This window comes from Argiope bruennichi, chromosome 10, assembly GCF_947563725.1.
Source record: "Argiope bruennichi chromosome 10, qqArgBrue1.1, whole genome shotgun sequence".
NCBI lineage: Eukaryota > Metazoa > Arthropoda > Arachnida > Araneae > Araneidae > Argiope > Argiope bruennichi.
Window position 1 is genome coordinate 54,116,382 of NC_079160.1, and position 16,798 is coordinate 54,133,179.

The window sequence follows — 16,798 nt, forward strand, 5'->3', positions numbered from 1 at the left end:
GTGAAGTGGCTAGCTTAAAGCCCTCGTGGCCTAATGGATAAGGCATCGGTCTCCTAAACCGGTGATTGCGGGTTCAACTCCCGCCGAGGGTACAAAGGACAAATTTAAAGTTTTAAATTTTATAATCAAAATATATTTCATATCTTATTCTTCAATATCAGTGAAGTAGCCGGCTTGTAACCCTCGTGGCCTAATTGATAAGGCATCGGTCTCCTAAACCGGGGATTGCGGGTTCGGCTCCCGCCCAGGGTAGAAGTGGCAAATTTAAAGTTTTAAATTTTATAATCAAAATATCTTTCATATCTTATTCTTCAATATCAGTGAAGTGGCTAGCCTGAAGCCCTCGTGGCCTAATGGCTAAGGCATCGGTCTCCTAAACTTTGGATTGCGGGTTCAACTCCCGCCGAGGGTACAAATTTAAAGTTTTAAATTTTATAATCAAAATATCTTTCATATCTTTTTGTTCAATATCAGTGAAACTTCTGGCCTGCAGCCCTCGTGGCCTAATGGATAAGGCATCGGTCTCCTAAACCGGGGATTGCGGGTTCGACTCCCGCCGAGGGTATAAATGACAAATTCGATGTTTTTTTAAATTTTATAATCAAAATATATTTCATATCTTATTCTTCAATATCAGTGAAGTGGCTAACCTGAAGTCCTTGTAGCTTAATGGTTAAGGCATCGGTCTCCTAAGCCGGGGATTGTGTGTTCGACTCCCGACCAGTGTAGAAATGAAGAGTTTAATTTTTTAAAATATCTTTCATATCTTATTGTTCAATATCAGTGCAGTGGCTATCTTGAAGCCCTCGTGGCCTAATGGATAAGGCATCGGTCTCCTAAACCGGGGATTGCGGGTTCGACTCCCGCCGAGGGTACAAATGACAAATTTAAAGTTTTAAATTTTATAATCATGATATCTTTTATATCTTTTTGTTCAATATCAGTGAAGTGGCCGGCCTGTAACCCTCGTGGCCTAATGGATAAGGCATCGGTCTCCTAAACCGGGGATTGCGGGTTCGACTCCCGCCGAGGGTATAAATGACAAATTCAATGTTTTAAATTTTATAATCAAAATATATTTCCTATCTTATTCTTCTATATCAGTGAAGTGGCTAACCAGAAGCCCTCGTATCCTAATAGATAAGGCATCGGTCTCCTAAACCGGGGATTGCGGGTTCGACTCCCGCCGAGGGTAAAAATGGCAAATTTGAAGTTTTAAATTTTATAATCAGAATATATTTCCTATCTTATTCTTCTATATCAGTGAAGTGGATAACCAGAAGCCCTCGTGGCCTAATGGATAAGGCATCGGTCACCTAAACTGGGGATTGCGGGTTCGGCTCCCACCCAGGGTAATAGTGGCAAATTTAAAGTTTTAAACTTTATAATCAAAATATCTTTCATATCTTATTCTTCAATATCAGTGAAGTGGCTAGCTTGAAGCCCTCGTGGCCTAATGGATAAGGCATCGGTCTCCTAAACCGGTGATTGCGGGTTCAACTCCCGCCGTGGGTACAAAGGACAAATTTAAAGTTTTAAATTTTATAATCAAAATATCTTTCATATCTTTTTGTTCAATATCAGTGAAACGGCTGGCCTGCATCCCTCGTGGCCTAATGGATAAGGCATCGGTGTCCTAAACCGGGGATTGCGGGTTCAACTCCCGCCGAGGGTATAAATGACAAATTCGATGTTTTAAATTTTATAATCAAAATATATTTCATATCTTATTCTTCAATATCAGTGAAGTAGCCGGCTTGTAACCCTCGTGGCCTAATGGATAAGGCATCGGTCTCCTAAACCGGGGATTGCGGGTTCGACTCCCGCCGAGGGTATAAATGACAAATTCAATGTTTTAAATTTTATAATCAAAATATATTTCCTATCTTATTCTTCTATATCAGTGAAGTGGCTAACCAGAAGCCCTCGTGGCCTAATGGATAAGGCATCGGTCTCCTAAACCGGTGATTGCGGGTTCAACTCCCGCCGAGGATACAAAGGACAAATTTACAGTTTTAAATTTTATAATCAAAATATCTTTCATATCTTTTTGTTCAATATCAGTGAAACGGCTGGCCTGCATCCCTCGTGGCCTAATGGATAAGGCATCGGTCTCCTAAACCGGGGATTGCGGGTTCAACTCCCGCCGTGGGTACAAAGGACAAATTTAAAGTTTTAAATATTATAATCAAAATATCTTTCATATCTTTTTGTTCAATATCAGTGAAACGGCTGGCCTGCATCCCTCGTGGCCTAATGGATAAGGCATCGGTCTCCTTAACCGGGGATTGCGGGTTCAAATCCCGCCGAGGGTATAAATGACAAATTCGATGTTTTAAATTTTATAATCAAAATATATTTCATATCTTATTCTTCAGTATCAGTGAAGTAGCCGGCCTGTAACCCTCGTGGCCTAATGGATAAGGCATCGGTCTCCTAAACCGGGGATTGCGGGTTCGACTCCTGCCGAGGGTAAAAATGGCAAATTTGAAGTTTTAAATTTTATAATCAGAATTTATTTCATATCTTATTCTTTAATATCAGTGAAGTGGCTAACCTGAAGCCCTCGTGGCCTAATGTGTAAGGCATCGGTCTCCTAAACTGTTGATTGCGGGTTCGACTCCTTCCCAGGGTAGACGTGGCAAATATAAAGTTTTAAATTTTATAATCAAAATATCTTTTATATCTTATTCTTCAATATCAGCGAAGTGGCTACCCTGAAGATCTCGTTGCCTAATGGATAAGGCATCGGTCTCCTAAACCGGGGATTGCGGGTTCAACTCTCGCTGAGGATACGAATGACTAATTTAAAGTTTTAAATTTTATAATCAAAATATCTTTTATATCTTATTCTTCAATATCAGCGAAGTGGCTAACCTGAAGCCCTCGTGGCCTAATGGATATGGCATCGGTCTCCTAAACCGGATATTGCGGGTTCGACACCCTCCGAGAGTATAAATGACATATTCAATGTTTTAAATTTTATAATCAAAATATATTTCATATCTTATTCTTCAATATCAGTGAAGTGGCTTACTTGAAGCCCTGGTATCCTAATAGATAAGGCATCGGTCGCCTAAACCGGGGATTGCGGGTTCGAGTCCGGCCCAGGGTAGAAGTGGCAAATTTAAAGTTTTAAATTTTATAATCAAAATATCTTTCATATCTTCTTCTTCAATACCAGTGAAGTGTCTAACCTGAAGTCCTTGTAGCTTAATGGTTAAGGCATCGGTCTCCTAAGCCGCGGATTGTGTGTTCGACTACCGCCCAGGGTAGAAATGAAGAGTTTAATGTTTTAAAAATATCTTTCATATCTTATTGTTCAATATCAGTGAAGTGGCTAACTTGAAGCCCTCGTGGCCTAATGGATAAGGCATCGGTCTCCTAAACCGGTGATTGCGGGTTCAACTCCCGCCGAGGGTACAAAGGACAAATTTAAAGTTTTAAATTTTATAATCAAAATATCTTTCATATCTTTTTGTTCAATATCAGTGAAACGGCTGGCCTGCATCCCTCGCGGCCTAATGGATAAGGCATCGGTGTCCTAAACCGGGGATTGCGGGTTCAACTCCCGCCGAGGGTATAAATGACAAATTCGATGTTTTAAATTTTATAATCAAAATATATTTCATATCTTATTCTTCAATATCAGTGAAGTAGCCGGCTTGTAACCCTCGTGGCCTAATGGATAAGGCATCGGTCTCCTAAACCGGGGATTGCGGGTTCGACTCCCGCCGAGGGTACAAATGACAAATTTAAAGTTTTAAATTTTATAATCATGATATCTTTTATATCTTTTTGTTCAATATCAGTGAAGTGGCCGGCCTGTAACCCTCGTGGCCTAATGGATAAGGCATCGGTCTCCTAAACCGGGGATTGCGGGTTCGACTCCCGCCGAGGGTATAAATGACAAATTCAATGTTTTAAATTTTATAATCAAAATATATTTCCTATCTTATTCTTCTATATCAGTGAAGTGGCTAACCAGAAGCCCTCGTGGCCTAATGGATAAGGCATCGGTCTCCTAAACCGGTGTTTGCGGGTTCAACTCCCGCCGAGGGTACAAAGGACAAATTTAAAGTTTTAAATATTATAATCAAAATATCTTTCATATCTTTTTGTTCAATATCAGTGAAACGGCTGGCCTGCATCCCTCGTGGCCTAATGGATAAGGCATCGGTCTCCTAAACCGGTGATTGCGGGTTCAACTCCCGCCGAGGGTACAAAGGACAAATTTAAAGTTTTAAATTTTATAATAAAAATATCTTTCATATCTTTTTGTTCAATATCAGTGAAATGGCTGGCCTGCAGCCCTCGTGGCCTAATGGATATGGCATCGGTCTCCTAAACCGGATATTGCGGGTTCCACTCCCGCTGAGGGTATAAATGACATATTCAATGTTTTAAATTTTATAATCAAAATATATTTCATATCTTATTCTTCAATATCAGTGAAGTGGCTTGCTTGAAGCCCTGGTATCCTAATAGATAAGGCATCGGTCGCCTAAACCGGGGATTGCGGGTTCCAGTCCGGCCCAGGGTAGAAGTGGCAAATTTAAAGTTTTAAATTTTATAATCAAAATATCTTTCATATCTTCTTCTTCAATACCAGTGAAGTGTCTAATCTGAAGTCCTTGTAGCATAATGGTTAAGGCATCGGTCTCCTAAGCCGCGGATTGTGTGTTCGACTACCGCCCAGGGTAGAAATGAAGAGTTTAATGTTTTAAAAATATCTTTCATATCTTATTGTTCAATATCAGTGAAGTGGCTAACTTGAAGCCCTCGTGGCCTAATGGATAAGGCATCGGTCTCCTAAACCGGGGATTGCGGGTTCGACTCCCGCCGAGGGTACAAATGACAAATTTAAAGTTTTAAATTTTATAATCATGATATCTTTTATATCTTTTTGTTCAATATCAGTGAAGTGGCTGGCCTGTAACCCTCGTGGCCTAATGGATAAGGCATCGGTCTCCTAAACCGGTGATTGCGGGTTCAAATCCCGCCGAGGGTATAAATGACAAATTCGATGTTTTAAATTTTATAATCAAAATATATTTCATATCTTATTCTTCACTATCAGTGAAGTAGCCGGCCTGTAACCCTCGTGGCCTAATGGATAAGGCATCGGTCTCCTAAACCGGGGATTGCGGGTTCGACTCCCGCCGAGGGTAAAAATGGCAATTTTGAAGTTTTAAATTTTATAATCAGAATTTATTTCATATCTTATTCTTTAATATCAGTGAAGTGTCTAACCTGAAGCCCTCGTGGCCTAATGGGTAAGGCATCGGTCTCCTAAACTGTTGATTGCGGGTTCGGCTCCTTCCCAGGGTAGACGTGGCAAATTTAAAGTTTTAAATTTTATAATCAAAATATCTTTTATATCTTATTCTTCAATATCAGTGAAGTGGCTACCCTGAAGATCTCGTGGCCTAATGGATAAGGCATCGGTCTCCTAAACCGGGGATTGCGGGTTCAACTCTCGCTGAGGATACGAATGACTAATTTAAAGTTTTAAATTTTATAATAAAAATATCTTTCATATCTTTTTGTTCAATATCAGTGAAATGGCTGGCCTGCAGCCCTCGTGGCCTAATGGATATGGCATCGGTCTCCTAAACCGGATATTGCGGGTTCCACTCCCGCCGAGGGTATAAATGACATATTCAATGTTTTAAATTTTATAATCAAAATATATTTCATATCTTATTCTTCAATATCAGTGAAGTGGCTTACTTGAAGCCCTGGTATCCTAATAGATAAGGCATCGGTAGCCTAAACCGGGGATTGCGGGTTCGAGTCCGGCCCAGGGTAGAAGTGGCAAATTTAAAGTTTTAAATTTTATAATCAAAATATCTTTCATATCTTCTTCTTCAATACCAGTGAAGTGTCTAACCTGAAGTCCTTGTAGCTTAATGGTTAAGGCATCGGTCTCCTAAGCCGCGGATTGTGTGTTCGACTACCGCCCAGGGTGGAAATGAAGAGTTTAATGTTTTAAAAATATCTTTCATATCTTATTGTTCAATATCAGTGAAGTGACTAACTTGAAGCCCTCGTGGCCTAATGGATAAGGCATCGGTCTCCTAAACCGGGGATTGCGGGTTCGACTCCCGCCGAGGGTACAAATGACATATTTAAAGTTTTAAATTTTATAATCATGATATCTTTTATATCTTTTTGTTCAATATCAGTGAAGTGGCTGGCCTGTAACCCTCGTGGCCTAATGGATAAGGCATCGGTCTCCTAAACCGGTGATTGCGGGTTCAACTCCCGCCGAGGGTACAAAGGACAAATTTAAAGTTTTAAATTTTAGAATCAAAATATCTTTCATGTCTTTTTGTTCAATATCAGTGAAACGGCTGGCCTGCATCCCTCGTGGCCTAATGGATAAGGCATCGGTATCCTTAACCGGGGATTGCGGGTTCAACTCCCGCCGAGGGTATAAATGACAAATTCGATGTTTTAAATTTTATAATCAAAATATATTTCATATCTTATTCTTCAGTATCAGTGAAGTAGCCGGCCTGTAACCCTCGTGGCCTAATGGATAAGACATCGGTCTCCTAAACCGGGGATTGCGGGTTCGACTCCCGCCGAGGGTAAAAATGGCAAATTTGAAGTTTTAAATTTTATAATCAGAATTTATTTCATATCTTATTCTTTAATATCAGTGAAGTGGCTAAATTGAAGCCCTCGTGGCCTAATGGATAAGGCATCGGTCTCCTAAACTGTTGATTGAGGGTTCGGCTCCCGCCCAGGGTAGACGTGGCAAATTTAAAGTTTTAAATTTTATAATCAAAATATCTTTCATATCTTTTTGTTCAATATCAGTGAAATGGCTGACATGCAGCCCTAGTGGCCTAATGGATATGGCATCGGTCTCCTAAACCGGATATTGCGGGTTCGACTCCCGCCGAGGGTACAAAGGACAAATTTAAAGTTTTAAATTTTATAATCAAAATATCTTTCATATCTTTTGGTTCAATATCAGTGAAACGGCTGGCCTGCATCCCTCGTGGCCTAATGGATAAGGCATCGGTCTCCTAAACCGAGGATTGCGGGTTCAACTCCCGCCGAGGGTACAAAGGACAAATTTAAAGTTTTAAATTTTATAATCAAAATATCTTTCATATCTTTTTGTTCAATATCAGTGAAACGGCTGTCCTGCATCCCTCGTGGCCTAATGGATAAGGCATCGGTCTCCTAAAAAGGTGATTGCGGGTTCAACTCCCGCCGAGGGTACAAAGGACAAATTTAAAGTTTTAAATTTTATAATCAAAATATCTTTCATATCTTTTTGTTCAATATCAGTGAAACGGCTGGCCTGTAACCCTCGTGGCCTAATGGATAAGGCATCGGTCTCCTAAACCGGGGATTGCGGGTTCGGCTCCCGCCCAGGGTAGACGTGGCAAATTTAAAGTTTTAAATTTTATAATCAAAATATCTTTCATATCTTATTCTTCAATATCAGTGAAGTGGCTTACTTGAAGCCCTGGTATCCTAATAGATAAGGCATCGGTCGCCTAAACCGGGGATTGCGGGTTCGAGTCCGGCCCAGGGTAGAAGTGGCAAATTTAAAGTTTTAAATTTTATAATCAAAATATCTTTCATATCTTCTTCTTCAATACCAGTGAAGTGTCTAACCTGAAGTCCTTGTAGCTTAATGGTTAAGGCATCGGTCTCCTAAGCCGCGGATTGTGTGTTCGACTACCGCCCAGGGTAGAAATGAAGAGTTTAATGTTTTAAAAATATCTTTCATATCTTATTGTTCAATATCAGTGAAGTGGCTAACTTGAAGCCCTCGTGGCCTAATGGATAAGGCATCGGTCTCCTAAACCGGGGATTGCGGGTTCGACTCCCGCCGAGGGTACAAATGACAAATTTAAAGTTTTAAATTTTATAATCATGATATCTTTTATATCTTTTTGTTCAATATCAGTGAAGTGGCTGGCCTGTAACCCTCGTGGCCTAATGGATAAGGCATCGGTCTCCTAAACCGGTGATTGCGGGTTCAACTCCCGCCGAGGGTATAAATGAAAAATTCGATGTTTTAAATTTTATAATCAAAATATATTTCATATCTTATTCCTCAGTATCAGTGAAGTAGCCGGCCTGTAACCCTCGTGGCCTAATGGATAAGGCATCGGTCTCCTAAACCGGGGATTGCGGGTTCAAATCCCGCCGAGGGTATAAATGACAAATTCGATGTTTTAAATTTTATAATCAAAATATATTTCATATCTTATTCTTCACTATCAGTGAAGTAGCCGGCCTGTAACCCTCGTGGCCTAATGGATAAGGCATCGGTCTCCTAAACCGGGGATTGCGGGTTCGACTCCCGCCGAGGGTAAAAATGGCAAATTTGAAGTTTTAAATTTTATAATCAGAATTTATTTCATATCTTATTCTTTAATATCAGTGAAGTGGCTAACCTGAAGCCCTCGTGGCCTAATGGGTAAGGCATCGGTCTCCTAAACTGTTGATTGCGGGTTCGGCTCCTTCCCAGGGTAGACGTGGCAAATTTAAAGTTTTAAATTTTATAATCAAAATATCTTTTATATCTTATTCTTCAATATCAGTGAAGTGGCTACCCTGAAGATCTCGTGGCCAATTGGATAAGGCATCGGTCTCCTAAGCCGCGGATTGTGTGTTCGACTACCGCCCAGGGTGGAAATGAAGAGTTTAATGTTTTAAAAATATCTTTCATATCTTATTGTTCAATATCAGTGAAGTGGTTAACTTGAAGCCCTCGTGGCCTAATGGATAAGGCATCGGTCTCCTAAACCGGGGATTGCGGGTTCAACTCTCGCTGAGGATACGAATGACTAATTTAAAGTTTTAAATTTTATAATAAAAATATCTTTCATATCTTTTTGTTCAATATCAGTGAAATGGCTGGCCTGCAGCCCTCGTGGCCTAATGGATATGGCATCGGTCTCCTAAACCGGATATTGCGGGTTCCACTCCCGCCGAGGGTATAAATGACATATTCAATGTTTTAAATTTTATAATCAAAATATATTTCATATCTTATTCTTCAATATCAGTGAAGTGGCTTACTTGAAGCCCTGGTATCCTAATAGATAAGGCATCGGTAGCCTAAACCGGGGATTGCGGGTTCGAGTCCGGCCCAGGGTAGAAGTGGCAAATTTAAAGTTTTAAATTTTATAATCAAAATATCTTTCATATCTTCTTCTTCAATACCAGTGAAGTGTCTAACCTGAAGTCCTTGTAGCTTAATGGTTAAGGCATCGGTCTCCTAAGCCGCGGATTGTGTGTTCGACTACCGCCCAGGGTGGAAATGAAGAGTTTAATGTTTTAAAAATATCTTTCATATCTTATTGTTCAATATCAGTGAAGTGGTTAACTTGAAGCCCTCGTGGCCTAATGGATAAGGCATCGGTCTCCTAAACCGGGGATTGCGGGTTCGACTCCCGCCGAGGGTACAAATGACAAATTTAAAGTTTTAAATTTTATAATCATGATATCTTTTATATCTTTTTGTTCAATATCAGTGAAGTGGCTGGCCTGTAACCCTCGTGGCCTAATGGATAAGGCATCGGTCTCCTAAACCGGTGATTGCGGGTTCAACTCCCGCCGAGGGTACAAAGGACAAATTTAAAGTTTTAAATTTTAGAATCAAAATATCTTTCATGTCTTTTTGTTCAATATCAGTGAAACGGCTGGCCTGCATCCCTCGTGGCCTAATGGATAAGGCATCGGTCTCCTTAACCGGGGATTGCGGGTTCAACTCCCGCCGAGGGTATAAATGACAAATTCGATGTTTTAAATTTTATAATCAAAATATATTTCATATCTTATTCTTCAGTATCAGTGAAGTAGCCGGCCTGTAACCCTCGTGGCCTAATGGATAAGGCATCGGTCTCCTAAACCGGGGATTGCGGGTTCGACTCCCGCCGAGGGTAAAAATGGCAAATTTGAAGTTTTAAATTTTATAATCAGAATTTATTTCATATCTTATTCTTTAATATCAGTGAAGTGGCTAAATTGAAGCCCTCGTGGCCTAATGGATAAGGCATCGGTCTCCTAAACTGTTGATTGAGGGTTCGGCTCCCGCCCAGGGTAGACGTGGCAAATTTAAAGTTTTAAATTTTATAATCAAAATATCTTTCATATCTTATTCTTCAATATCAGTGAAGTGGCTACCCTGAAGATCTCGTGGCCTAATGGATAAGGCGTCGGTCTCCTAAACCGGGTATTGCGGGTTCAACTCTCGCCGAGGATACGAATGACTAATTTAAAGTTTTAAATTTTATAATCAAAATATCTTTCATATCTTTTTGTTCAAAATCAGTGAAATGGCTGACATGCAGCCCTCGTGGCCTAATGGATATGGCATCGGTCTCCTAAACCGGATATTGCGGGTTCGACTCCCGCCGAGGGTACAAAGGACAAATTTAAAGTTTTAAATTTTATAATCAAAATATCTTTCATATCTTTTGGTTCAATATCAGTGAAACGGCTGGCCTGCATCCCTCGTGGCCTAATGGATAATTCATCGGTCTCCTAAACCGAGGATTGCGGGTTCAACTCCCGCCCAGGGTAGAAATGAAGAGTTAAATGTTTTAAAAATATCTTTCATATCTTATTGTTCAATGTCAGTGAAGTGGCTAACTTGAAGCCCTCGTGGCCTAATGGATAAGGCATCGGTCTCCTAAACCGGGGATTGCGGGTTCGACTCCCGCCGAGGGTATAAATGACAAATTCGATGTTTTTTTAAATTTTATAATCAAAATATATTTCATATCTTATTCTTCAATATCAGTGAAGTGCCTAACCTGAAGTCCTTGTAGCTTAATGGTTAAGGCATCGGTCTCCTAAGCCGGGGATTGTGTGTTCGACTCCCGCCCAGTGTAGAAATGAAGAGTTTAATTTTTAAAAAATATATTTCATATCTTATTGTTCAATATCAGTGCAGTGGCTATCTTGAAGCCCTCGTGGCCTAAGGGATAAGGCATCGGTCTCCTAAACCGGGGATTGCGGGTTCGACTCCCACCGAGGGTACAAATGACAAATTTAAAGTTTTAAATTTTATAATCATGATATCTTTTATATCTTTTTGTTCAATATCAGTGAAGTGGCCGGCCTGTAACCCTCGTGGCCTAATGGATAAGGCATCGGTCTCCTAAACCGGGGATTGCGGGTTCGACTCCCGCCGAGGGTATGAATGACAAATTCAATGTTTTAAATTTTATAATCAAAATATATTTCCTATCTTATTCTTCTATATCAGTGAAGTGGCTAACCAGAAGCCCTCGTATCCTAATAGATAAGGCATCGGTCTCCTAAACCGGGGATTGCGGGTTCGACTCCCGCCGAGGGTAAAAGTGGCAAATTTGAAGTTTTAAATTTTATAATCAGAATATATTTCCTATCTTATTCTTCTTTATCAGTGAAGTGGCTAACCAGAAGCCCTCGTATCCTAATAGATAAGGCATCGGTCTCCTAAACCGGGGATTGCGGGTTCGACTCCCGCCGAGGGTAAAAATGGCAAATTTGAAGTTTTAAATTTTATAATCAGAATATATTTCATATCTTATTCTTTAATATCAGTGAAGTGGCTAACCTGAAGCCCTCGTGGCCTAATGGATAAGGCATCGGTCACCTAAACTGGGGATTGCGGGTTCGGCTCCCACCCAGGGTAATAGTGGCAAATTTAAAGTTTTAAACTTTATAATCAAAATATCTTTCATATCTTATTCTTCAATATCAGTGAAGTGGCTAGCTTGAAGCCCTCGTGGCCTAATGGATAAGGCATCGGTCTCCTAAACCGGTGATTGCGGGTTCAACTCCCGCCGAGGGTACAAAGGACAAATTTAAAGTTTTAAATTTTATAATCAAAATATCTTTCATATCTTTTTGTTCGATATCAGTGAAACGGCTGGCCTGCATCTGTCGTGGCCTAATGGATAAGGCATCGGTGTCCTAAACCGGGGATTGCGGGTTCAACTCCCGCCGAGGGTATAAATGACAAATTCGATGTTTTAAATTTTATAATCAAAATATATTTCATATCTTATTCTTCAATATCAGTGAAGTAGCCGGCTTGTAACCCTCGTGGCCTAATGGATAAGGCATCGGTCTCCTAAACCGGGGATTGCGGGTTCGACTCCAGCCGAGGGTACAAATGACAAATTTAAAGTTTTAAATTTTATAATCATGATATCTTTTATATCTTTTTGTTCAATATCAGTGAAGTGGCCGGCCTGTAACCCTCGTGGCCTAATATATAAGGCATCGGTCTCCTAAACCGGGGATTGCGGGTTCAACTCCCGCCGAGGGTACAAATAACAAATTTAAAGTTTTAAATTTTATAATCAAAATATCTTTCATATCTTTTTGTTCAATATCAGTGAAACTTCTGGCCTGCAGCCCTCGTGGCCTAATGGATAAGGCATCGGTCTCCTAAACCGGGGATTGCGGGTTCGACTCCCGCCGAGAGTATAAATGACAAATTCGATGTTTTTTTAAATTTTATAATCAAAATATATTTCATATCTTATTCTTCAATATCAGTGAAGTGGCTAACCTGAAGTCCTTGTAGCTTAATGGTTAAGGCATCGGTCTCCTAAGACGGGGATTGTGTGTTCGACTCCCGCCCAGTGTAGAAATGAAGAGTTTAATTTTTTAAAAATATCTTTCATATCTTATTGTTCAATATCAGTGCAGTGGCTATCTTGAAGCCCTCGTGGCCTAATGGATAAGGCATCGGTCTCCTAAACCGGGGATTGCGGGTTCGGCTCCCACCCAGGGTAATAGTAGCAAATTTAAAGTTTTAAACTTTATAATCAAAATATCTTTCATATCTTAATCTTCAATATCAGTGAAGTGGCTAGCTTGAAGCCCTCGTGGCCTAATGGATAAGGCATCGGTCTCCTAAACTTTGGATTGCGGGTTCAACTCCCGCCGAGGGTACAAATAACAAATTTAAAGTTTTAAATTTTATAATCAAAATATCTTTCATATCTTTTTGTTCAATATCAGTGAAACTTCTGGCCTGCAGCCCTCGTGGCCTAATGGATAAGGCATCGGTCTCCTAAACCGGGGATTGCGGGTTCGACTCCCGCCGAGGGTATAAATGACAAATTCGATGTTTTTTTAAATTTTATAATCAAAATATATTTCATATCTTATTCTTCAATATCAGTGAAGTGGCTAACCTGAAGTCCTTGTAGCTTAATGGTTAAGGCATCGGTCTCCTAAGCCGGGGATTGTGTGTTCGACTCCCGCCCAGTGTAGAAATGAAGAGTTTAATTTTTTAAAAATATCTTTCATATCTTATTGTTCAATATCAGTGCAGTGGCTATCTTGAAGCCCTCGTGGCCTAATGGATAAGGCATCGGTCTCCTAAACAGGGGATTGCGGGTTCAACTTCCGCCGAGGGTACAAATGACAAATTTAAAATTTTAAATTTTATAATCATGATATCTTTTATATCTTTTTGTTCAATATCAGTGAAGTGGCCGGCCTGTAACCTTCGTGGCCTAATGGATAAGGCATTGGTCTCCTAAACCGGGGATTGCGGGTTCGACTCCCGCCGAGGGTATAAATGACAAATTCAATGTTTTAAATTTTATAATCAAAATATATTTACTATCTTATTCTTCTATATCAGTGAAGTGGCTAACCAGAAGCCCTCGTATCCTAATAGATAAGGCATCGGTCTCCTAAACCGGGGATTGCGGGTTCGACTCCCGCCGAGGGTAAAAATGGCAAATTTGAAGTTTTAAATTTTATAATAAGAATATATTTCCTATCTTATTCTTCTATATCAGTAAAGTGGCTATCCAGAAGCCCTCGTATCCTAATAGATAAGGCATCGGTCTCCTAAACCGGGGATTGCGGGTTCGACTCCCGCCGAGGGTAAAAATGGGAAATTTGAAGTTTTAAATTTTATAATCAGAATATATTTCATATCTTATTCTTTAATATCAGTGAAGTGGCTAACCTGAAGCCCTCGTGGCCTAATGGATAAGGCATCGGTCACCTAAACTGGGGATTGCGGGTTCGGCTCCCACCCAGGGTAATAGTGGCAAATTTAAAGTTTTAAACTTTATAATCAAAATATCTTTCATATCTTATTCTTCAATATCAGTGAAGTGGCTAGCTTGAAGCCCTCGTGGCCTAATGGATAAGGCATCGGTCTCCTAAACCGGTGATTGCGGGTTCAACTCCCGCCGAGGGTACAAAGGACAAATTTAAAGTTTTAAATTTTATAATCAAAATATCTTTCATATCTTTTTGTTCAATATCAGTGAAACGGCTGGCCTGCATCCCTCGTGGCCTAATGGATAAGGCATCGGTGTCCTAAACCGGGGATTGCGGGTTCAACTCCCGCCGAGGGTATAAATGACAAATTCGATGTTTTAAATTTTATAATCAAAATATATTTCATATCTTATTCTTCAATATCAGTGAAGTAGCCGGCTTGTAACCCTCGTGGCCTAATGGATAAGGCATCGGTCTCCTAAACCGGGGATTGTGGGTTCGACTCCCGCCGAGGGTATAAATGACAAATTCAATGTTTTAAATTTTATAATCAAAATATATTTCCTATCTTATTTTTCTATATCAGTGAAGTGGCTAACCAGAAGCCCTCGTGGCCTAATGGATAAGGCATCGGTCTCCTAAACCGGGGATTGCGGGTTCGACTCCCGCCGAGGGTATAAATGACAAATTCAATGTTTTAAATTTTATAATCAAAATATATTTCCTATCTTATTCTTCTATATCAGTGAAGTGGCTGGCCTGCATCCCTCGTGGCCTAATGGATAAGGCATCGGTCTCCTAAACCGGTGATTGCGGGTTCAACTCCCGCCGAGGGTACAAAGGACAAATTTAAAGTTTTAAATTTTAGAATCAAAATATCTTTCATATCTTTTTGTTCAATATCAGTGAAACGGCTGGCCTGCATCCCTCGTGGCCTAATGGATAAGGCATCGGTCTCCTAAACCGGGGATTGCGGGTTCAACTCCCGCCGAGGGTACAAAGGACAAATTTAAAGTTTTATATTTTATAATCAAAATATCTTTCATATCTTTTTGTTCAATATCAGTGAAACGGCTGGCCTGCATCCCTCGTGGCCTAATGGATAAGGCATCGGTCTCCTAAACCGGTGATTGCGGGTTCAACTCCCGCCGAGGGTACAAAGGACAAATTTAAAGTTTTAAATTTTAGAATCAAAATATCTTTCATATCTTTTTGTTCAATATCAGTGAAACAGCTGGCCTGCATCCCTCGTGGCCTAATGGATAAGGCATCGGTCTCCTTAACCGGGGATTGCGGGTTCAAATCCCGCCGAGGGTATAAATGACATATTCGATATTTTAAATTTTATAATCAAAATATATTTCATATCTTATTCTTCAGTATCAGTGAAGTAGCCGGCCTGTAACCCTCGTGGCCTAATGGATAAGGCATCGGTCTCCTAAACCGGGGATTGCGGGTTCGACTCCCGCCGAGGGTAAAAATGGCAAATTTGAAGTTTTAAGTTTTATAATCAGAATTTATTTCATATCTTATTCTTTAATATCAGTGAAGTGGCTAACCTGAAGCCCTCGTGGCCTAATGGGTAAGGCATCGGTCTCCTAAACTGTTGATTGCGGGTTCGACTCCTTCCCAGGGTAGACGTGGCAAATTTAAAGTTTTAAATTTTATAATCAAAATATCTTTTATATCTTATTCTTCAATATCAGCGAAGTGGCTACCCTGAAGATCTCGTGGCCTAATGGATAAGGCATCGGTCTCCTAAACCGGGGATTGCGGGTTCAACTCTCGCCGAGGATACGAATGACTAATTTAAAGTTTTAAATTTTATAATCAAAATATCTTTCATATCTTTTTGTTCAATATCAGTGAAATGGCTGGCCTGCAGCCCTCGTGGCCTAATGGATATGGCATCGGTCTCCTAAACCGGATATTGCGGGTTCGACTCCCGCCGAGGGTACAAATGACAAATTTAAAGTTTTAAATTTTATAATCATGATATCTTTTATATCTTTTTGTTCAATATCAGTGAAGTGGCCGGCCTGTAACCCTCGTGGCCTAATGGATAAGGCATCGGTCTCCTAAACCGGGGATTGCGGGTTCGACTCCCGCCGAGGGTATAAATGACAAATTCAATGTTTTAAATTTTATAATCAAAATATATTTCCTATCTTATTCTTCTATATCAGTGAAGTGGCTAGCCAGAAGCCCTCGTGGCCTAATGGATAAGGCATCGGTCTCCTAAACCGGTGTTTGCGGGTTCAACTCCCGCCGAGGGTACAAAGGACAAATTTAAAGTTTTAAATATTATAATCAAAATATCTTTCATATCTTTTTGTTCAATATCAGTGAAACGGCTGGCCTGCATCCCTCGTGGCCTAATGGATAAGGCATCGGTCTCCTAAACCGGTGATTGCGGGTTCAACTCCCGCCGAGGGTCCAAAGGACAAATTTAAAGTTTTAAATTTTAGAATCAAAATATCTTTCATATCTTCTTCTTCAATACCAGTGAAGTGTCTAACCTGAAGTCCTTGTAGCTTAATGGTTAAGGCATCGGTCTCCTAAGCCGCGGATTGTGTGTTCGACTACCGCCCAGGGTAGAAATGAAGAGTTTAATGTTTTAAAAATATCTTTCATATCTTTTTGTTCAATATCATTGAAGTGGCTGGCCTGTAACCCTCGTGGCCTAATGGATAAGGCATTGGTCTCCTAAACCGGTGATTGCGGGTTCAACTCCCGCCGAGGGTAGAAAGGACAAATTTAAAGTTTTAAATTTTAGAATCAAAATATCTTT

The 16,798-nt window shown here is 40.3% G+C and overlaps 53 non-coding genes across 53 annotated transcripts; all 53 read left to right on the forward strand.

Moving 5' to 3' along the window:
* The first annotated feature begins 19 nt into the window (after positions 1-19).
* On the forward strand, positions 20-92 carry Trnar-ccu (transfer RNA arginine (anticodon CCU)). Its single transcript has one exon. It is a non-coding gene; the product is annotated as a tRNA-Arg (tRNA).
* A 400-nt stretch (positions 93-492) lies between these two features.
* Positions 493-565, forward strand: Trnar-ccu (transfer RNA arginine (anticodon CCU)). The gene has a single exon. It is a non-coding gene; the product is annotated as a tRNA-Arg (tRNA).
* Positions 566-802: 237 nt separating this feature from the next.
* Positions 803-875, forward strand: Trnar-ccu (transfer RNA arginine (anticodon CCU)). The gene has a single exon. It is a non-coding gene; the product is annotated as a tRNA-Arg (tRNA).
* An 87-nt stretch (positions 876-962) lies between these two features.
* Positions 963-1,035, forward strand: Trnar-ccu (transfer RNA arginine (anticodon CCU)). The gene has a single exon. It is a non-coding gene; the product is annotated as a tRNA-Arg (tRNA).
* Positions 1,036-1,442: 407 nt separating this feature from the next.
* On the forward strand, positions 1,443-1,515 carry Trnar-ccu (transfer RNA arginine (anticodon CCU)). The gene has a single exon. It is a non-coding gene; the product is annotated as a tRNA-Arg (tRNA).
* Positions 1,516-1,762: 247 nt separating this feature from the next.
* Trnar-ccu (transfer RNA arginine (anticodon CCU)) lies at positions 1,763-1,835 on the forward strand. Its single transcript has one exon. It is a non-coding gene; the product is annotated as a tRNA-Arg (tRNA).
* An 87-nt stretch (positions 1,836-1,922) lies between these two features.
* Trnar-ccu (transfer RNA arginine (anticodon CCU)) lies at positions 1,923-1,995 on the forward strand. Its single transcript has one exon. It is a non-coding gene; the product is annotated as a tRNA-Arg (tRNA).
* Positions 1,996-2,242: 247 nt separating this feature from the next.
* On the forward strand, positions 2,243-2,315 carry Trnar-ccu (transfer RNA arginine (anticodon CCU)). Its single transcript has one exon. It is a non-coding gene; the product is annotated as a tRNA-Arg (tRNA).
* Positions 2,316-2,402: 87 nt separating this feature from the next.
* Trnar-ccu (transfer RNA arginine (anticodon CCU)) lies at positions 2,403-2,475 on the forward strand. The gene has a single exon. It is a non-coding gene; the product is annotated as a tRNA-Arg (tRNA).
* Positions 2,476-3,350: 875 nt separating this feature from the next.
* On the forward strand, positions 3,351-3,423 carry Trnar-ccu (transfer RNA arginine (anticodon CCU)). The gene has a single exon. It is a non-coding gene; the product is annotated as a tRNA-Arg (tRNA).
* A 247-nt stretch (positions 3,424-3,670) lies between these two features.
* On the forward strand, positions 3,671-3,743 carry Trnar-ccu (transfer RNA arginine (anticodon CCU)). The gene has a single exon. It is a non-coding gene; the product is annotated as a tRNA-Arg (tRNA).
* Positions 3,744-3,830: 87 nt separating this feature from the next.
* Trnar-ccu (transfer RNA arginine (anticodon CCU)) lies at positions 3,831-3,903 on the forward strand. The gene has a single exon. It is a non-coding gene; the product is annotated as a tRNA-Arg (tRNA).
* An 87-nt stretch (positions 3,904-3,990) lies between these two features.
* Positions 3,991-4,063, forward strand: Trnar-ccu (transfer RNA arginine (anticodon CCU)). The gene has a single exon. It is a non-coding gene; the product is annotated as a tRNA-Arg (tRNA).
* An 87-nt stretch (positions 4,064-4,150) lies between these two features.
* On the forward strand, positions 4,151-4,223 carry Trnar-ccu (transfer RNA arginine (anticodon CCU)). The gene has a single exon. It is a non-coding gene; the product is annotated as a tRNA-Arg (tRNA).
* Positions 4,224-4,310: 87 nt separating this feature from the next.
* Positions 4,311-4,383, forward strand: Trnar-ccu (transfer RNA arginine (anticodon CCU)). Its single transcript has one exon. It is a non-coding gene; the product is annotated as a tRNA-Arg (tRNA).
* A 395-nt stretch (positions 4,384-4,778) lies between these two features.
* Positions 4,779-4,851, forward strand: Trnar-ccu (transfer RNA arginine (anticodon CCU)). The gene has a single exon. It is a non-coding gene; the product is annotated as a tRNA-Arg (tRNA).
* Positions 4,852-4,938: 87 nt separating this feature from the next.
* On the forward strand, positions 4,939-5,011 carry Trnar-ccu (transfer RNA arginine (anticodon CCU)). The gene has a single exon. It is a non-coding gene; the product is annotated as a tRNA-Arg (tRNA).
* An 87-nt stretch (positions 5,012-5,098) lies between these two features.
* Trnar-ccu (transfer RNA arginine (anticodon CCU)) lies at positions 5,099-5,171 on the forward strand. The gene has a single exon. It is a non-coding gene; the product is annotated as a tRNA-Arg (tRNA).
* A 407-nt stretch (positions 5,172-5,578) lies between these two features.
* Positions 5,579-5,651, forward strand: Trnar-ccu (transfer RNA arginine (anticodon CCU)). The gene has a single exon. It is a non-coding gene; the product is annotated as a tRNA-Arg (tRNA).
* Positions 5,652-6,046: 395 nt separating this feature from the next.
* On the forward strand, positions 6,047-6,119 carry Trnar-ccu (transfer RNA arginine (anticodon CCU)). The gene has a single exon. It is a non-coding gene; the product is annotated as a tRNA-Arg (tRNA).
* Positions 6,120-6,206: 87 nt separating this feature from the next.
* On the forward strand, positions 6,207-6,279 carry Trnar-ccu (transfer RNA arginine (anticodon CCU)). Its single transcript has one exon. It is a non-coding gene; the product is annotated as a tRNA-Arg (tRNA).
* Positions 6,280-6,526: 247 nt separating this feature from the next.
* Positions 6,527-6,599, forward strand: Trnar-ccu (transfer RNA arginine (anticodon CCU)). The gene has a single exon. It is a non-coding gene; the product is annotated as a tRNA-Arg (tRNA).
* A 247-nt stretch (positions 6,600-6,846) lies between these two features.
* On the forward strand, positions 6,847-6,919 carry Trnar-ccu (transfer RNA arginine (anticodon CCU)). Its single transcript has one exon. It is a non-coding gene; the product is annotated as a tRNA-Arg (tRNA).
* Positions 6,920-7,006: 87 nt separating this feature from the next.
* On the forward strand, positions 7,007-7,079 carry Trnar-ccu (transfer RNA arginine (anticodon CCU)). The gene has a single exon. It is a non-coding gene; the product is annotated as a tRNA-Arg (tRNA).
* A 715-nt stretch (positions 7,080-7,794) lies between these two features.
* On the forward strand, positions 7,795-7,867 carry Trnar-ccu (transfer RNA arginine (anticodon CCU)). Its single transcript has one exon. It is a non-coding gene; the product is annotated as a tRNA-Arg (tRNA).
* Positions 7,868-7,954: 87 nt separating this feature from the next.
* Trnar-ccu (transfer RNA arginine (anticodon CCU)) lies at positions 7,955-8,027 on the forward strand. The gene has a single exon. It is a non-coding gene; the product is annotated as a tRNA-Arg (tRNA).
* An 87-nt stretch (positions 8,028-8,114) lies between these two features.
* On the forward strand, positions 8,115-8,187 carry Trnar-ccu (transfer RNA arginine (anticodon CCU)). Its single transcript has one exon. It is a non-coding gene; the product is annotated as a tRNA-Arg (tRNA).
* Positions 8,188-8,274: 87 nt separating this feature from the next.
* On the forward strand, positions 8,275-8,347 carry Trnar-ccu (transfer RNA arginine (anticodon CCU)). The gene has a single exon. It is a non-coding gene; the product is annotated as a tRNA-Arg (tRNA).
* Positions 8,348-8,902: 555 nt separating this feature from the next.
* Trnar-ccu (transfer RNA arginine (anticodon CCU)) lies at positions 8,903-8,975 on the forward strand. Its single transcript has one exon. It is a non-coding gene; the product is annotated as a tRNA-Arg (tRNA).
* Positions 8,976-9,370: 395 nt separating this feature from the next.
* On the forward strand, positions 9,371-9,443 carry Trnar-ccu (transfer RNA arginine (anticodon CCU)). The gene has a single exon. It is a non-coding gene; the product is annotated as a tRNA-Arg (tRNA).
* Positions 9,444-9,530: 87 nt separating this feature from the next.
* On the forward strand, positions 9,531-9,603 carry Trnar-ccu (transfer RNA arginine (anticodon CCU)). Its single transcript has one exon. It is a non-coding gene; the product is annotated as a tRNA-Arg (tRNA).
* A 247-nt stretch (positions 9,604-9,850) lies between these two features.
* On the forward strand, positions 9,851-9,923 carry Trnar-ccu (transfer RNA arginine (anticodon CCU)). The gene has a single exon. It is a non-coding gene; the product is annotated as a tRNA-Arg (tRNA).
* Positions 9,924-10,330: 407 nt separating this feature from the next.
* Positions 10,331-10,403, forward strand: Trnar-ccu (transfer RNA arginine (anticodon CCU)). Its single transcript has one exon. It is a non-coding gene; the product is annotated as a tRNA-Arg (tRNA).
* A 235-nt stretch (positions 10,404-10,638) lies between these two features.
* Trnar-ccu (transfer RNA arginine (anticodon CCU)) lies at positions 10,639-10,711 on the forward strand. Its single transcript has one exon. It is a non-coding gene; the product is annotated as a tRNA-Arg (tRNA).
* A 398-nt stretch (positions 10,712-11,109) lies between these two features.
* On the forward strand, positions 11,110-11,182 carry Trnar-ccu (transfer RNA arginine (anticodon CCU)). The gene has a single exon. It is a non-coding gene; the product is annotated as a tRNA-Arg (tRNA).
* Positions 11,183-11,749: 567 nt separating this feature from the next.
* Positions 11,750-11,822, forward strand: Trnar-ccu (transfer RNA arginine (anticodon CCU)). The gene has a single exon. It is a non-coding gene; the product is annotated as a tRNA-Arg (tRNA).
* A 247-nt stretch (positions 11,823-12,069) lies between these two features.
* On the forward strand, positions 12,070-12,142 carry Trnar-ccu (transfer RNA arginine (anticodon CCU)). The gene has a single exon. It is a non-coding gene; the product is annotated as a tRNA-Arg (tRNA).
* Positions 12,143-12,389: 247 nt separating this feature from the next.
* Positions 12,390-12,462, forward strand: Trnar-ccu (transfer RNA arginine (anticodon CCU)). Its single transcript has one exon. It is a non-coding gene; the product is annotated as a tRNA-Arg (tRNA).
* A 558-nt stretch (positions 12,463-13,020) lies between these two features.
* On the forward strand, positions 13,021-13,093 carry Trnar-ccu (transfer RNA arginine (anticodon CCU)). The gene has a single exon. It is a non-coding gene; the product is annotated as a tRNA-Arg (tRNA).
* A 398-nt stretch (positions 13,094-13,491) lies between these two features.
* On the forward strand, positions 13,492-13,564 carry Trnar-ccu (transfer RNA arginine (anticodon CCU)). The gene has a single exon. It is a non-coding gene; the product is annotated as a tRNA-Arg (tRNA).
* Positions 13,565-14,131: 567 nt separating this feature from the next.
* Trnar-ccu (transfer RNA arginine (anticodon CCU)) lies at positions 14,132-14,204 on the forward strand. Its single transcript has one exon. It is a non-coding gene; the product is annotated as a tRNA-Arg (tRNA).
* Positions 14,205-14,451: 247 nt separating this feature from the next.
* Trnar-ccu (transfer RNA arginine (anticodon CCU)) lies at positions 14,452-14,524 on the forward strand. The gene has a single exon. It is a non-coding gene; the product is annotated as a tRNA-Arg (tRNA).
* An 87-nt stretch (positions 14,525-14,611) lies between these two features.
* Positions 14,612-14,684, forward strand: Trnar-ccu (transfer RNA arginine (anticodon CCU)). The gene has a single exon. It is a non-coding gene; the product is annotated as a tRNA-Arg (tRNA).
* Positions 14,685-14,771: 87 nt separating this feature from the next.
* Positions 14,772-14,844, forward strand: Trnar-ccu (transfer RNA arginine (anticodon CCU)). The gene has a single exon. It is a non-coding gene; the product is annotated as a tRNA-Arg (tRNA).
* An 87-nt stretch (positions 14,845-14,931) lies between these two features.
* On the forward strand, positions 14,932-15,004 carry Trnar-ccu (transfer RNA arginine (anticodon CCU)). The gene has a single exon. It is a non-coding gene; the product is annotated as a tRNA-Arg (tRNA).
* An 87-nt stretch (positions 15,005-15,091) lies between these two features.
* Positions 15,092-15,164, forward strand: Trnar-ccu (transfer RNA arginine (anticodon CCU)). The gene has a single exon. It is a non-coding gene; the product is annotated as a tRNA-Arg (tRNA).
* Positions 15,165-15,251: 87 nt separating this feature from the next.
* On the forward strand, positions 15,252-15,324 carry Trnar-ccu (transfer RNA arginine (anticodon CCU)). Its single transcript has one exon. It is a non-coding gene; the product is annotated as a tRNA-Arg (tRNA).
* An 87-nt stretch (positions 15,325-15,411) lies between these two features.
* Positions 15,412-15,484, forward strand: Trnar-ccu (transfer RNA arginine (anticodon CCU)). Its single transcript has one exon. It is a non-coding gene; the product is annotated as a tRNA-Arg (tRNA).
* A 407-nt stretch (positions 15,485-15,891) lies between these two features.
* Positions 15,892-15,964, forward strand: Trnar-ccu (transfer RNA arginine (anticodon CCU)). Its single transcript has one exon. It is a non-coding gene; the product is annotated as a tRNA-Arg (tRNA).
* An 87-nt stretch (positions 15,965-16,051) lies between these two features.
* On the forward strand, positions 16,052-16,124 carry Trnar-ccu (transfer RNA arginine (anticodon CCU)). Its single transcript has one exon. It is a non-coding gene; the product is annotated as a tRNA-Arg (tRNA).
* An 87-nt stretch (positions 16,125-16,211) lies between these two features.
* Positions 16,212-16,284, forward strand: Trnar-ccu (transfer RNA arginine (anticodon CCU)). The gene has a single exon. It is a non-coding gene; the product is annotated as a tRNA-Arg (tRNA).
* An 87-nt stretch (positions 16,285-16,371) lies between these two features.
* Positions 16,372-16,447, forward strand: Trnar-ccu (transfer RNA arginine (anticodon CCU)). The gene has a single exon. It is a non-coding gene; the product is annotated as a tRNA-Arg (tRNA).
* Positions 16,448-16,679: 232 nt separating this feature from the next.
* On the forward strand, positions 16,680-16,752 carry Trnar-ccu (transfer RNA arginine (anticodon CCU)). Its single transcript has one exon. It is a non-coding gene; the product is annotated as a tRNA-Arg (tRNA).
* The last annotated feature ends 46 nt before the right edge of the window (positions 16,753-16,798 follow it).